The following is a 15,976-nucleotide window of genomic DNA, read 5'->3' as shown; positions in this document are numbered from 1 at the left end:
GTGTCCATTGACTCAATCCAAACAAATCGGCTCTGGGTTCCTTGTGGGCCTTTAAAACTCCTCTACTTCTGGTGCTTCCTTACCACCGACTGTGTCTTTCCTCCTTGTTTTCCAACGTGGAAAAGAAAACCTACCTGTTCAACAGCAGCTGCTGTCCTTGTCTCAGTCACCGCGTGCTGCCATCCCGTCTCTCCAGTGGCCTGACCGCACATTTCAGCCATCACTTAGGTAACCGAGCCCTTGGGATTTCTGGAATCAAACGCACTGTGTCCCCATCGCCTTGCCGCTGGGTCTCCTCAGCATGCAGGTCCCATATGCAGTCTGCTCTTACCCACATGGATTTAGTTGGAGCTCCGAAGTGCATTTCATGTGTCATTCCTGACCTTGCCCAGGGGACCCCCCAAATTGCCTTAAAGGCAGGGAGGAGGCATTCTTTCCCCCAGAAAACCCTAAATAAGCTGGGATGGGGGTAATGGAACAAAGTGGACAGCCTAGTATCTCAATTTTAGCATAGTCAGCACAGGAAAGCAAACACTTCATTGTTCTCTCTCTCTCTCTCTCTCTCTCTCTCTCTCTCTCTCTCTCTGTCCCTCTCTCTCTTTTCCTAACTTAGGTAAGCTTACATATTCTTTAAATTAAGATACCCTATCATGTGTTTCCCTGGCATTCCCAAGAATACATACATCTATCCTATCTAATAAAGACAGAATATGCAAATTGACCGTAACTCCATGACAAAGATGGCGGTGCCCGCAGTCCAATAAGGAGGGAGTATGCAAATTGACGCGACAAGGCGAGAGGTGGAAGGTGACTCCAGGCCAGAGCGAAGGCGGAAAGGCGGCTCTGGGCTGGAATGAAGGCGGTGCCAGCAGCCAGGGGAAGGAAGGCCTATTCTTGCACGAATCTTCGTGCATCAGGCCTCTAATATATACATATATTATTGATTTCAGAGAGGAAAGGAGGAGAGAGATAGAAACATCAATGATGAGAATCATTGATTGGCTGCCTTCTGCACCCCTTTCCCTACTGGGGACCCAGCCTACAACCCAGGCATGTGCCCTTGACCAGAATTGAACCCGGGACCCTTCAGTCTGCAGGCCCAAGCTCTATCCACGGAGCCAAACCAGCTAGGGCCCAAGAATACATCGTATGCTCACATAGACCAGCATCTCCTTTCTTTTGGAAAAATAAATATTTTAAAAACAGACAGGGGCCCCTGCTTCATAGAGGCGGGGAAGCGCACCTGTGATGGAGAATGAAGCTTCCGATGCGCCCGAACCTTTTGGTGAAGGTGAAGGGGGCTTGTTGACAACATTGCTGTGAGCAGATGGACCCCTGAAACCATCTGCTATGAAGCAACTAGATGCTCAATGATGCATCACGGAATTAGTTAGCTCTCAAAGAGCCTGAAAGTAGTTAGTAATGATGGCATCTGCACGGAGAGCAAACAACCTATTTATAGGTGATCTATTACTTCGTGAGCTGTGTGGAGACCCTCACTTCTTAAAGCAGCAGCCGCCTTCTTGATGGCGCGTATAGATAAAATCGTGACGGAAAAGAATTGTAAATTATAACCTGCAAGTGAGCCTTTATTTTCCTCCTTTGGGTTAAGAGAACTTTTTGCTGAACCCAGTTTTTTTCTCATTCCTCACTAAAAGTGTCACTAAGTTTCTTTAATACCACCTAAATCAAAAGGAATTAAAGTATATTTTCATTTTCTTTTCAAGTTATAGTCCCCAGCTATTTTAATATCCATGTAAAAAAATGTCTTTTTCAAAATAATTTTTTTCTTGATATGTGCCCTCTATTTTTTTAAAAAAACTAGACCAGCCCTAACCCGTTTGGCTCAGTGGATAGAGTGTCGGTCTGTGGACTGAAAGGTCCCAGGTTCGATTCCGGTCGAGGGCATGTACCTTGGTTGAGGGCACATCCCCAGTAGGAGGTGTGCAGGAGGCAGCTGATCGATGTTTCTCTCCCATCGATGTTTCTAACTCTCTATCCCTCTCCCTTCCTCTCTGTAAAAAAAGTCAATAAAATATATTTAAAAAATACAAAAACTAGATCAATAAAAAATAGGGGGGAAGGGAAGGAACTTACTCATAAAGACAAACACTGTTAATATTTTTGGTGTATTTTCTTCAGGTCTTTTTCCATACTTAGTTCAAAAATAAACAACTAAATTTAGTTCTACAAAAGTGTATGCTTTTCCTAGAAACTTGTGTTTGTGATGTACAACTTGATGGCACATTCCCTTTATTCATGGTCTCCCAGAAATACATCAAATTCAAACTGATAGATACATAAATGGAATACTACTCGGTAATAAAACAGAACAAACCCTTAGACCCAATGATGTGGCTGAAGCTCAAATGCTTTCTGCCAAGAGAAAGAAGCCAGACCCACAAGGTGACATGCATCCTGAGTGTTTCCGGAATTAAAGAAAACAGAGGGGATGGCGAGCGTGAGAGAAGAGAGAAGTCAAGGATGCCTCAAGGTCCTGGGGTTGATCACTTGGGAAGATGGACTTGCTGTTATCGCTGATGAGGAAGGCTGTTGGAAGGACAGGATTGGGAGAGGAAATCAGGAGTTCCAAATACAAATTCACGTTTCCATTGCTCTTGAAACGTGGATGTCCAAGCCGTAGACAGTTGGCTCTGTGAGCCTGGAGTTCAGGAGAGGCATCCCAGGAGGAGAAAGAAACGGGGTGTCGTCAGCACACGTGGGTTTAGAGCGATGGAACCCCATTCAGCTGGTTTTCCCAAGCAAAGGAGAAGAGTTACCAAACACAATGCTTTTCTCAGATGCCGCAGAGCTGATCCTGAATTTCGATTGTATTCATTTGACTAACACATTCCATTCAAGTGTTTTAATAGAACAAAACAGTCTTCTCTGTGCAAACATCTCAGACATCTTAAGGATTCGCCCTTGAAGTAAACAACTTATGAAACTCGGTTCTCTCATTGAAACTACAAATGTGCTTCATAACTGTGAAGAACTTGTAAGACGACAGAGGAGTTAAAACTACTATACAACTAGCCTCCTCTCACTGTGCTCAGAATTCAACCTAGGAAATAACTCTTGCCCTCGCCGGTGTGGCTCAGTGGATAGAGCGCTGGCCTGCAGACCAAAGGGTCCCGGGTTTGAGTCCGACCAAGGGTATGTACCTCGGTTGCAGGCTCCTCCCTGGCCCTGGGGTCCTGGTCAGGGCCCGTGCAGGAGGCAACCAATTTGATATGTTTCTCTCTGTCTTTCTTTCCCTCTCTTTTCTACTCTCCCTAAAAAAAAAATAAAAAAAAAAAAATCAATGGAAAAAATATTGCCTTATTCATGGAGAACAATTAATCACGGTTAATCTTGGGTGAAGATTAACAAAATAAAACAAAAAAGAAAAAAAAAAGATCTCTTAAAAGGAGAGTGTTCTCTCCCCCACCCCCAACCCCAACCCCATTTGTATGGTGGGTCTGTGTTTTATGTTACGTTTTTGTTTTGTATCCGATTATTTCAAAAACAAAGCTCCTGAAATACAGGAGATAAACCCAGAGATGATAAAATCCAGGCGTGACGCCTCAAACAGGCTCCCCAAAACTCCAGAGGTGGGGCAACCTCTCCCCACCCCACCCCCCCTGCTCCAGCAGGATCCGGCTCCACCTCACCTGTCGATCCATCACCAGTCCATCAAGGAGAGAAGCATGATCAGCAGCTAATGACAGCCAGATGGCACCTGCCTTTCATAAACTGAGCTGCGCAGTCCGCGTCTGCCTGGGACCAGCACCCCCCCTATCCCTCAACCCCCTCCCCCCCCCCCCCCCCCCGCTGTTCTCTCCCGGGTCAGAGGAGGTGTGTTTGTGTTCACTGGACGCTGTGATGGTCCACGCCAGGACCCCCAGCCCAGGAAGGCAGTGGGGCTCTCCGCATCCATTGATTTTGCATAAACAAGCCAAGTGCTCTCCGATCATTAAGGCAAGCAACCTGGCTCGCCGCTTTCCGCACTGATTTCGCAAGGCCGGCTGGTAATTCGCCTTGCCGAGAGGCAGGTGAGTGGCCAGCCTGCATTTCCAGCAGCTGGGAAGCTTGCTGACATTTAAATACGGCTCCTCCTTGCCCGCCCGCCCGCCCGGGTTTACCAGAGCTTTCCACCTTGACCTGGAGGGAACCCCTCTGCTGGAAGTGACAGGTAATTTGGCCTCCCCCTAAGTTGCGGGGCTCTCTCCTGGTGAATTATGTATGGCCCTTCCCTGACACCGACACCTGTCCACTGAGAGTCCGACCAAAGCTGAGAGGTTCCTCTTAGAGGCCTTAGAGTACATAAAAGCCTCCCTTTTCCCACCAGAAAGGTCTCGGGGATGCCAATCACCTCGCCTTTCCTTTCCTCCGTGATTTCAGGATCCAGGAGAACCCTAAATGGAGAAATGTTTGCGTTGACAGAGTCTTTGGGTAGCAGTCTCTCTCTCTCTCTCTCTCTCTCTCTCTCTCTGTCTCTCTCTCTTTCTCTTCCCTCATTTTTCTGAAACCATCAAAAACCCTTTTCTGTTAGAGCAGTCGTCGGCAAACTGCGGCTCGCGAGCCACACGCGGCTCTTTGGCCCCTTGAGTTTTTAGCAAAGGCCAGCTTAGGAGGACCCTAATTAAGTTAATCACAATGTACCTACCTATATAGTTTAAGTTTAAAAAATGTGGCTCTCCAAAGAAATTTCAACTGTTGTACTGTTGATATTTGGCTCTGTGGACTAATGAGTTTGCCGACCACTGGGTTAGAGCAAGAGACGTGCGAGTTGTGAATTACCCATGTTTGCCCTGTCCCCTGCCGGGTCTTAAAATAACTCGGCAAACTGTATACGTAAGTGCATGGTGTTCATGACGACAGAGGTCTCAGCAAAGGCCCCTATCGGTTCAAAAGCAGCTTTTGGACGAAAAAAGGCAAAATCCTATCACACGGTTCCTGGTGCGTGTTATTAGAGACAGGTGGTTCCAATGTGTTGTATCTGGAAAACAGGGGGCGGGTGATGTCAGTAACACTGAAAAGTTCTGGAATATAATGAGAGGCTGGATAAATAGATGTTTGTGAAATGATGTAACTCTCTCCTGGGAGAGTGGAGGAAATGAACAAGCGGCGTATTGAAAGGGATGGGATTCTCCGGGGTCCATTTCAGTTTATGGCTCTCTGAAAAGGCCCCTGGCCAGCCAGATGTAGGCCAGGATGCTTCTAGAATCCATGGAACCACCTCGGGGCAACGGCCATGATTCAGGGACCTTGGTGCCTCGGGAGGGTCCTGTGAAACGTTATTTTTGTGGCTCACTATTTCCAGCCGCTGGTGGCAAAATAGAAAAGCGAGTCCTTCCCCAGATCTCGTTCGGAAACGTGATTTGAGGCTGAATATTTACTTGGGGCTCTGTCCATGAACTAACCTTTAGTCCCGTTTCTTCCCGGGGAATTAAAAGCCCACACCTGACTGTAGCCTGTACCTCTCTGTGGCAGTGGCTATGGGACGGCCCAGAAAAGGGAGATATGGTCCCCTTATGACTCAAGGGCAGGCAGGTCCGTGCCCATTAAAGACGGGATGTAAATGGGGAGATGTCTCCTGAGACGGACCCCCCCCCCCATGGCTCCCACAGTTCCCTGGGGTCCCTTGCCGGGTGCAGACAGAGAATCTCATTAGGAACCTAATACAATAAAGACATGTAGATCTTAAGGGAGGGGGTGGAGGGCAAATCAGATTAGCCTCATTACTTTATTCTGCACCTCACAGCGCTTCTGCCGGTGGACAATTGCATTAGATCAGAGAGGAGATCAAAAGGCAGAAACTCCTGGAAATGCATTGTCTGAAGCAAGACGGGAGGGGGGAGGGCGGGGGGGAGTAAATTGTGTTGACCCGAGGCACCCGCCCAGCGCACCTGCCCAGGCTCCTGCTGGCCTCCGCTGGCTGTTGGCACTCCTGGGTCAGAGTCTTGTTTTACGTTGGCCTTGGCCGTGGCAGCTGGAAGAGCGAGGCCCAAAGTGAGAGACAGAAAACCAGGCTCCTGTGTCCTACTGGGCTGTGCAGTCAATTGAGCTCTGAGAGTTTTTGCTTTAACGCTCTTTAAATTTCAGAAGGCCCTCGGAATTCGGCAACTACACAACAGTGTTGCTGAAATGCCTCTAGACTTCTTGTCAATAACTGAACCGCAGAGGGAGAAATGTTCAGGAGGGGAAACGTAAATAATTAGGGGGCATGAGTTTCTTTGCAAGTTGAGCTATGCCTAAATACAATAGCAAAATAAGCTGTTCCCTAATTCAACACATACTACATTCGTTTAACAAACCGTTAATTGAGATACTGGGAGAAAGTACGAAAATGCTCAAAACAACAAATTAATGGGGCCTATAAAAGGGGTACAGTAGCCAAGAGACCCCAGTGGTCACAGCTGGAGCAATTTGGCACAAAACAAAGTACTATAGGATTGTAACCCATGGTATAAAATATCTAAATATCCAGGAGTCCATTCTGATATTAATATCCTATGTAGCAGAATTCCAAATAATTTATGGAGATCCGCCCGCATCAAGACTTGGAGCATACACTTTCCACCCCTTTAAGTGTGGGCTGTGCATAGTGACTTCCTTTCAAAGAAAACAGTCAGGAAAGGGGAGGGGGTTGGGGGAGAGGGGAGACGAATTTCCCCGTGGAGAACCCGACATATACTCCCCCTGCCAACTGAGCTACGATGTCAACGTTGATAGTGACGTGTTGACAGTATGTACCCTTGATGGGAGGTGATGAGAGTGACACTTCGCCCCGTGGTTCTGCTCCTACAAACCCAGAGCCCCCATCTCATCGTGAGAGAAACAGATAAATTCCGACAGGTGGGAACCCTACAGAGTCCTGACCAGACCTTCTCAATTCTGCCAAGGTCAACCCTGCCAAGGTCAACACAAACGAAGGCCGTCTGAGAGGCGGTCACAGACTCGGGGAGCCTAGGGGCACACGAGGAGTAATGACATGTGCTGTCCTCGGTGGGGCCCTGGAAGAGAAAAAGAGCAGCAGGTAAAACTGAGGACTTTAAGTAGGGGCTTAGGTTAATGATAAGGTATGAATATTGGTCCGTTCTTGGTCGCAAATGAACCATCCCACTGTAAGATGTTAGGAAGAGGGAAAACTGGGTGTTTGGTTGTCTGGGAATTCTCTGTACTATCTACGGTCTCCGTTTTTCTGTAAATCAAAAACTGTTCTAAAAAATGTCTGTTTTAAAAAGTGAATAACCTAACCCCGCTCTCCAAAGAACGTTGAATCAAGTGGGAAATAACTCAGTGGCATCTGCAATAAATGCCTTTCCCTGTAGAGCTGGTATTCATCAGAAAATCAAACCCACTGAGTATTACCAAGTTAGGGGATAGTGACTCTCGACATCCTCTAACTCCTTTCTTGTTTATCCTGTAATTGCAAAAGAAAGGTGGTAAGAAATCCACTAAGGAGAGTTTTTTAACCTAGAAGTAGGTCTTATTTCATTATGTAATTATTAACAAAACACACTTCACACACACCAGGAGTGGCATGTCATTCTTTCCAGTGGTCACATGCGTTCGCCCCCTTCTCTCCCTCACAGATTGTAACCCCCTACGCCCAACCCCTTCACCCAACTCTGTGAAGATAATTGGAGTTGATCCAATCACCTCTTGGGTCAAAGGCCCTTCTGGGGTTCCATGCAATCCATTCCGCTACAGATCAATAGACACACAGTGACAATCAGCTTTGCGCCGTTGCTAAGAGCAATACAAAAGAGAACAGAACATAAGTTAAAGAAAAATGGTAGACTAAATGGGAATTGAACATTTGTGTGGTCAATTCTCAAATAACTAGTGTGAATAGTAAATATAACCATTTCTCATGGCTGTTCAGGGGTACTGCAATTTCTTAATCCAGAGTTGTACAGGGGGGAAGAATGAACTTGGAAGGGGGTAGGATTTGAATAGGGTAGGATCTTAGGAACTCGTAAAAAAAATGTGGCAAAGAGCTATGGGAAAGGAATAACATAAGAAAAGTGGATATTGTGATTTGGAGACAGAGTGGAGGTTCTATGTGCAAGAATAGGCAATTAGCTCTGGCTGGGGTGGCTCAGTGGGTTGGGCATCATCCCGTGCAGTGGAGGGATGCTGGTTCGATTCCTGGTCAGGGCATGTGCCTAGGTTGCTGGCTCAATTCCCAGTGGGAGCGTGGGGGTGGGAGGGAGAGGCGGGGGCGGGATGCAGTTGATCGATGTTTCCCTCTCACATTGATGTTTCTCTCTCTCTCTCTCTCTCTTACCCTTTCTTTCTCTAAAAATCAGTAAAAATATTTTTAAAAAGAATAGGTAGTTAGAGCTGGTGTTGAATGGAGACCACAGACAAAACTACAAAGTTTTGAGGATTTTATAGGCAATGGGGAATAATAATTTGTGGATCAATCACATATCAGCACTTTACCATTAAGAATTCTTTGGTTGGGCCATGAATAAAAAAAATTGGGACAAATTTATTTGTCATAGGACAAATAATCTTAAGTATGTGTGTGTGTGTGTGTATATATACGTATGTGTGTGTGTGTGTGTATACACACACACACACACACACACACACACTAAGTGGCCAGATTATTATGATCTCTGAATGCATAATAATCTGGCCACTCAGTGTATATCCTATATAATAAAAGGCTAATATGCAAATTGTCCCCTCGACCAGGAGTTTGACCAGCAGGCAGGCTGGCCAACCGCCCATGACCCCTCCCCCTGGCCAGGCTGGCCGGACCCCACCCATGCACGAATTCATGCACTGGGCCTCTAATATGTGTGTGTGTGTGTGTGTGTGTGTGTGTGTGTATATATTCTATGTAAGCTATACAATTTGGGTGCTCAAGCTTCAGAAATCTCCTTTTCTTAATATATACATACATATGTGTGTGTGTGACCCCCTTTTATTCCCAAAATAAAAGGGGGTCACACACATACATATGTATGTATTGCCCCCTTGTGTAGCCCCCTCCTTGAGTGCGGGCTGGCCTGGTGACTGGCTCCTAAGCCACAGGCTACAGGCTCACCTCGCTTTCTTGCACTTTGCAAAGACTGTGTTTCCATCACCATTGAGGTAAGACCCTCCACCCGCAAAAAGATCACCTCTCACTGAAGGCTCAAACGATGGCTAGCAGTTTTTAGCAATAAAGTGTTTTTTAGGTAAAGCATGTTTGTTGGTTTATTTTATTTATTTTTTATATATATTTTATTGAGTTTTTACAGAGAGGAAGGGAGAGGGATAAAGAGTTAGAAACATCAATGAGAGGGAAACATCGATCAGCTGCCTCCTGCACACCCACTACTGGGGATGTGCCCACAACCAAGGTACATGCCCTTGACTGGAATCAAACCTGGGACCTTTCAGTCCGCAGGCCGACGCTCTATCCACTGAGACACACCGGTTAGGGCTCCATTGGGTTTTTTAGATATAACTACTACTGCACAGTTGATAAACAACAGGAGAGAACACACAACTTGTATATACACAGGAAACCGAAAAACCCTCTTTCTTGCGGATTCGGGAGCCCAGCCCGCAATATCTCCGAGGTATTGTCTGTATAGCCCAGGGAAGGCATTTCTCTCCTGTCATTGGGTATAAAAGACTGTCTTGCTGGCCCTGGCCAGTTTGGCTCAGTGGATAGAGCGTCGGCCTGCGGACCGAAGGGCCCCGGGTTCAATTCCGGTCAAGGGCACGTACCTCAGTCACAGGCTCCCCCTCCCAGCCCAGGCCCTGGTCGGGGCTTGTGCAGAAGGCAACCAATTGATGTATTTCTCTCACATCAATGTTTTTCTGTTTTTTCCTCTCTTCCATCCTCTCTAAAAATCAATGGAAAAATATCCTCGGGTGAGGATTAAAAAAAAAAAGAGTCTTGCTGGACACTTGCTCTGCAAAGGGAGACCATCTAAAGTAATAAAACATGACATGAAAGGGGAGCATTTTAAAGCTGCTCTGTGCTGAACCGTAAAAAGAAAAAAACACAAAAGTGTCTGTTTGACTGTCCTCTGATTCTGTTTTCTGCAAGTGAAAAGGTCATGTCTGTAGCCTAAGCCAGTGTCTGCCTCTCATCCTCCCCTATACGGTCCCCTGGGGCCTGGCTGAGTGAAAGACACATTCCCAGGGACTCTCTCTGTCTTCCTCACCCACCTGCCTCCCTGCCTCCCCCCTTACGCCCCCGACCCCCAAAGCATTTGCGTCACTGTTCCTGCCTTTGGCTGCCTCTTAACTTCGGCACCGAACTTGAGAATGAGTTTAAAGGGGAGATGAACTGACAAGAAGATTTGCTTGTCTCCGAGCTGGGCTGTGCGGCCTTTAATTAAAAATAGTATTGATTTTTCTCCGCTCCCCGGACAGGCACGAGTCTGCCCTCCCGATGGTCCTCGCTGACAGCTTAAGTATGAAACAAAGGGCATTTATTCAGCACTTAATGCGAAATTATGACTGATTAAAAAGTGATTTATCATAGCAACTACATCTGTATCGGCTTTGGGTCGGTTTTTTTTTTTTTTTTTAATGTGCCTGTCACCAGCATTTGGAAGGGATAGTTCTCTCCTTCACCATTGCATTCTCTCCTTCTCTAGTTTCAACACAAACTGAAAAATTTCCAGCGCATTCAGGACCAAAACACATGGGAGGGAGGAGATTTGTGGAAGTCAGACCCACGGCATATCCCAGATGTCAACTGGGGGAGGTGCCAAGTTGCCTTCAGAGAGCCAATCACAGGACGTTTCTGGGACTATGCTCTTCTGACACCTGCCCCTTCTCTTTTCCCGTCTCACCTGGGGTTTGGCATGACCAAACCTTAGAAGCCCATCGGCTCACAACACCAACTCGGTAACCCCAATTACATTTCTGCATACCTCTGCGCCTCAGCTTTCTTATTCATGAAATGGGGCTGCCTCATGCAAATTGAGGTAAAAGGTTAAATCATGTATTTCCCATGGAACATACACAATTCCATAAAATAATTTTTAAGGAGGCCGATTCCATAGTATACCCAAACGTGTATGATAATGAAAATATTGTTTTCCTATTTACTGTGCACAAGTAGATTCTAAGTGCCTTACATGTATTATCTCATTTAATTCCCCCAGGATCCCTTTGACCTCGTCACGGCTGTTCCATGCCTCAAGATGAAGACACACAGCACAGAGGTAAGTCTGACGCCGTTCATTCATTTACTCAACAAACATTTATTACATATCCACTTTGTGCTTTTTGAAGCGCTAGAGATAAACCCGTAACAACACAGACAAAATTTCATCTCCTAAGATACTTACATTCTAGTCGGGGAGACAATGTCAAAGGTTAGCAGTGATCACTTGGGGCTAAGACCAAGGAAGTAAGAGTAGGTACGTTGTGAAAATGGAGCTAGCAGGAGTTCCTGATTGGATGGAGCACACGAGGAAAACAGGATGAACAATCCGAAGAGAAGAACCGCCATGAATCAGCGTGGACAAGACTGCTACCGGAGAAGAAGGTAAGAAACTTAGTTTGGGACAGGACAAGTTCACCATGAACCCACAGTGCAGGCTATCATAAACATTTTTCCTGGATTATTTTGAAGAGGTATTTTTTTTTTTGCAATATGTATTCATTTAAAAAAGAATATCTGACAACCACTTAGTTCGTTCACAGCTTGGCGACCATGTCTACAAGGTAAGCCAGAATCCTATGTTTTGGTTCATTTCCTTTTTTAAAGTGTGCGTTCATAAACATGTTCTTTTACTCTAAAGCACTTATTGAATAGAGGTTTCTGGATGGTTCTCTGATGGAAGGAGGTTAGAGCGGCTCTCAGTCTGAACAAAACCGAGGTTGGGAATCTGTTGATCTTAGCCAGGCTCCAGAAATCAGGACTTTGAAAGTGGAGGGTTTCCGGTAACTGTCTCCCGCCGTCTCCCCAATCCCTGCGTCTCCCCCTCTTCCCTTTCTCGCCACCAGGCATCCTTGCACTCTGAGTCTACACAGTGGTCCTAGGTAGACCTCTTCCCTTGGCCGACAGATGGGAGCTCCTCGGGTTTTGCTGGGTAGTGACTGGTGCTTGGTCCTGGCGGGATGTGGGGGAGCAGAGGGGCCTGTCTGCCCTGGAAAGAGGGGACGCTTCATTCCCTTGCAGTCTCCCCACCAGTGCCTCGCTGTCCTGAGGAATAAGCATAAGCTACACACCAGGTTTTCTTACCTTCCAGTAAAGAGAGGATACCCTTCCTATTGGGCAGTCTTTGTCCCCGCCGGTTTGACACAACGCGTCCACCATGACTATGTCACTTAGCGCTTGTTGTGTAAGAGGTGTGTTTACCACAATTATTAAAACCCACACAGGAGAAAGGTACTTCTTCTGCACAGTTGACTGAGCACGTGCGGTCCGTGCTTTTCATGCATTGTCTGTGTGGGCCTCACAGCAATCCTAGCCCCTGGAAACCGGTAGCATCCACATTTCACAGGGGGAGGATACTATGGCTCCACGAGGTCAAGTACTTGCCCGTGATGATGGCAGAGTCAGGAATGAAAGCTAGGCGAGACTCTCAGATCTACGCTCTTCACCACTATACATGCCTTTTGAAAAAAATCGTTTATATAAGTCTAACTCCATCATTTAACTAGATATTGTCCATCTTTCTCCATTCTGGGAGAACATCACCCAGGCTTCTCGGGAAACAGCTGTGGTCATGGACACCACTGCAGTTGGGGAAGAACAGATGCTGGGCACACACACGGCTGAGCTGGAGCGCAAGGCAGCCCGAGCCCTCCAAGCCTCCGTTTCCTCACTAGGAGAACGGAAATGACAACGTCCTAGTGCAGGATTGTAGTGAAAGGACGGTGACAGCATTGCATTCATTCATCACACACTCGTGAGCGTTTGCTCTGTGACAGCTAGCGGAATAAGATGCTAGATGCTAGGAGGAGCGAGCAGATGCCCTGTACTTAAGAGCTTCACGGTGCTGGTGTGGGAACAGGCAGGTAAAGGAACATGAACATGTGCTAAGTGCTATGTTAGGACACGGAGGGAGGGAGGGTGTCAAACTGTGCCAGTTTTCCAGTTCACCGTCAGTAGTCAACAGTCCCGTCTCCTATCACCATTTTACTTTCCGAGTTCCTGTGGCTCTGCGACTTTTCATCTCTGCTTTTCCAGACTACTCGGTGGCCCCTACAGCTGCTGGGGGCGCCGGGGGAGGGGCGGGCTGGCCTTGGGTAGAACCTCAGGCAGGGTCTCCCTTCTCCACAAGCCTCCCTCCCCTTTGCATCAGTGGCCCTACTGCCAAGCAACGAATGGCATCTCCTAAGACCTGCCAAAGCCCCTGCCCAGACTTCCTCTGCCATCTTTGCTTTCTGCCCAGACAAGGCCTCTTGGCAACCGGAGGCCAATTTCTCTCCAGTTGTACTGGGAAGTCATTCATGGGAAACATCCAGATTTCTGTGGGATCCCAGTCAGCGTGAAGATGGAGCGAGGCAGCCCAGTGGGCAGCGCAGACTTCCTCCTGCACCTGACCCCCCACATTTCCTCTCCCTCCTCCCCCCACCCCCCTACAAACAGGTAGCTGCTCTCCTCTTGCTTTCAGCCCGGTGGGGCGAGAAGAGGAGGTGGCCAGGGATGCCCACGGGTGGGGAGGGCATCTCGCTGGGAGGGATTTACCTGCAGAAGCTCGGGGCGCAGGAGGAAGTGGCCGGGCTGGGGGCAGGAAGAAGGGGCTCTGATCAGAGCTCTGCTTAATGACCTGCGGGGAAGCCACGCAGCAGTCGTAGCGCAGCTCCGATGGCGGGTCACGGCAACAGATGTTCCCAACATATGTGGAGAATTAATTACCCACCGGTAAACAAAATCTGTGATGCGGAGAGTCATTTTGTCTAAATTTCTTACAATTTTGCTGTTATTAGGGGCTTAATTTTTCTTGATCATCTCGGTAACTTGGACTAAAGCACTCTTTAATGGGATCCCAGGAACATTCCAAAGAAAAATAAGGGCCTGGTTGGCTGCGGAGGGGAGGAGGAGGAGGAGGAGAGGGGGAGAGGAAAGGGGAAGAGGGGGAAGAGGGAAGGGGGAGGAGTAGAAGGAGGAAGGAGAGGAGGAGGAAGAGGGAAGGAAAGGAGGAGGAAGAGGGGGAAGGAGAGGAGGAGGAAGAGGGGGAAGGGGAGAGGGAGGGAGAGAGGGAGCTGGGAGCGGGGAAAGGGGAAAGGGAATGGGGAGGGGGAGGAGCACAGATCTCAGGGAGGATTGAGTTAAACTGAGAGGCGAATTGAAAAGCCACACCATACTGGGTGATTAGCAAATTATTTGATTAAAACATCGGATGCTCGTCCTATTTTTAAAAGTATTCTAATGGTTAGCTCCTGTTTAACGGCGTTTACACTTAACATTAGCTGCGTGCTGTGGAACAGCTGGAGTTTCCAGAGGAAATGACAGAAATTCCAACAGAAATGAGCTGGTAGGAAGGTCGGCTTTTGAGCTGCTGCTTTTAGGATTCTGAACCGGCTGCTTCTGTCTGTGGTCGCGGAGGCACATTCTAATTTCCATCATTTAAGAAAACAGGTTTTCTTTAAAAAGGGGCCTCGAGAGCCTTTTGATTTTCGTAAGGCCGTTATTTCCTTGGCCGCTTCCATCCATCACCAACACTGTCAAAAACGCTGCGATTCTCTTAAGTACATAAATCTGCACGGTTATGGAAAAAAAATGGTTCCTTAGCCATCCACAGGTTTGTGACTCCTCTACATCGTCAATTCATGATTGTCCCTTCAATCTTACAGTTAACCGAGTAAATTTGCAAGAATCCATTGGTTCCATCCAGCACTGTTTGTGGTTCAACACACACACACTTCTTGTTTTTCCTCTTTCCTTTATTTTCTCATTCATTCAACCATCACCTGTTGAGCTAGGTGCTGGAAGAACAAAGACGAATAATATCAAGTCCATGATGTCAAGGCCTTATGCCAAAGCCAAGCATGTAAACAGACGGCTACTTCACTACAACTAACCTTGGGCCAATAGATGGTAAATGCTGTATCATGACCCCTCCCCCCATCACTGTGACATCAGAATGCCCCATAAGGGGTGGGATTGCCCCTGCACCTTAGGTCAGAAGCCTAGGTTCAGGCTATACTCAGAGTGAGGATACAAAGGCATGAGCCAGAGCGTCTTACGAAATGTTGGTGAGCGCCGTGCAGGCTGGAACATTCCAGGGAACATGGGCAATGAGAAGAAAGAAACAGGGTCTATTGCCGCAGAGATCAAATGGAAGGAAACAACGTGCTTGAGGCAAAGCCCACTTTGATTGCATTCCTTCCCTAGGCATTGATTTCCTGTCTTCTCTTTCTACAAATGTGCCCCATCACAGGAAACAACTTTTTTTTCTTTTTAAAGGACTATGGCATAGAACATCGTTTGGTGTTCATTTTTGCTGCAAGTTGCCAGGATCTGACAGTTGAAGTTTATTTGGGTGAAACTTCCAAAGTAACAACTTATCCCAGTTTCTCAGGAATTCTGTTTGTTTTTTTTTCCTAAATCCCCCAAAACCTGAGAGACATGTTAGGAACATGGCAGCTTCCTTAGTTGGAACAAAGAATATCTGCTTTATGAGTGTTTTATGAGTTCTGCTGTTCAGCATGTTTGATGCCCTCTGATACGTCTTCACCCTGTTGAGAGGAGTTGGTATTAGACTTCAGTGATCGCCTACTAACCTCCCAGGTCTGCTAGAAGGCAGCAGGCGTGGGAGAACAGCCTTGGTCTTGCGTCGTGAAGAATTACAAGTTAAAAAAACTCCGAGTGGTGACCAGTGATGGGTGAGCTTGCTACAGCTCACGTTTGAACTTTAGGAAATCTCTTAGTTTCATCATCTACATCCAGTTTCACCCACACATGAACCAATCTTCTGGCATTCTGCCCCAATTTCCCGTTTTCTTCTTTCATTAGGTAAAAAGATAACAACCCAGTGATTCCTATGTTTCCCCACATCTAATCTCTATA

General features: G+C 47.1%; 1 long non-coding RNA gene across 4 annotated transcripts; it reads right to left on the bottom strand.

Moving 5' to 3' along the window:
- Window positions 1-217: 217 nt before the first annotated feature.
- On the bottom strand, window positions 218-14,966 carry LOC114234522 (uncharacterized). 4 transcript variants are annotated; one of them, XR_008555333.1, is made up of 5 exons: window positions 11,301-12,090; window positions 7,648-7,737; window positions 7,357-7,408; window positions 5,892-5,974; window positions 218-249 (listed from the first exon to the last, which is right to left on the bottom strand). It is a non-coding gene; the product is annotated as an uncharacterized LOC114234522 (long non-coding RNA). The 4 variants fall into 4 exon arrangements; XR_008555334.1 differs by lacking the exons at window positions 218-249; window positions 11,301-12,090 and adding an exon at window positions 14,372-14,966 and having other exon boundaries at window positions 5,854-5,974; XR_008555332.1 differs by lacking the exon at window positions 218-249 and having other exon boundaries at window positions 5,854-5,974.
- Between the last annotated feature and the right edge of the window lie 1,010 nt (window positions 14,967-15,976).

Source organism: Eptesicus fuscus, chromosome 24 (assembly GCF_027574615.1).
Source record: "Eptesicus fuscus isolate TK198812 chromosome 24, DD_ASM_mEF_20220401, whole genome shotgun sequence".
Classification (NCBI taxonomy): Eukaryota; Metazoa; Chordata; class Mammalia; order Chiroptera; family Vespertilionidae; genus Eptesicus; species Eptesicus fuscus.
The sequence above is the reverse complement of the archived record's forward strand: the minus strand, read 5'-3'. Positions and strand labels throughout refer to the sequence as shown.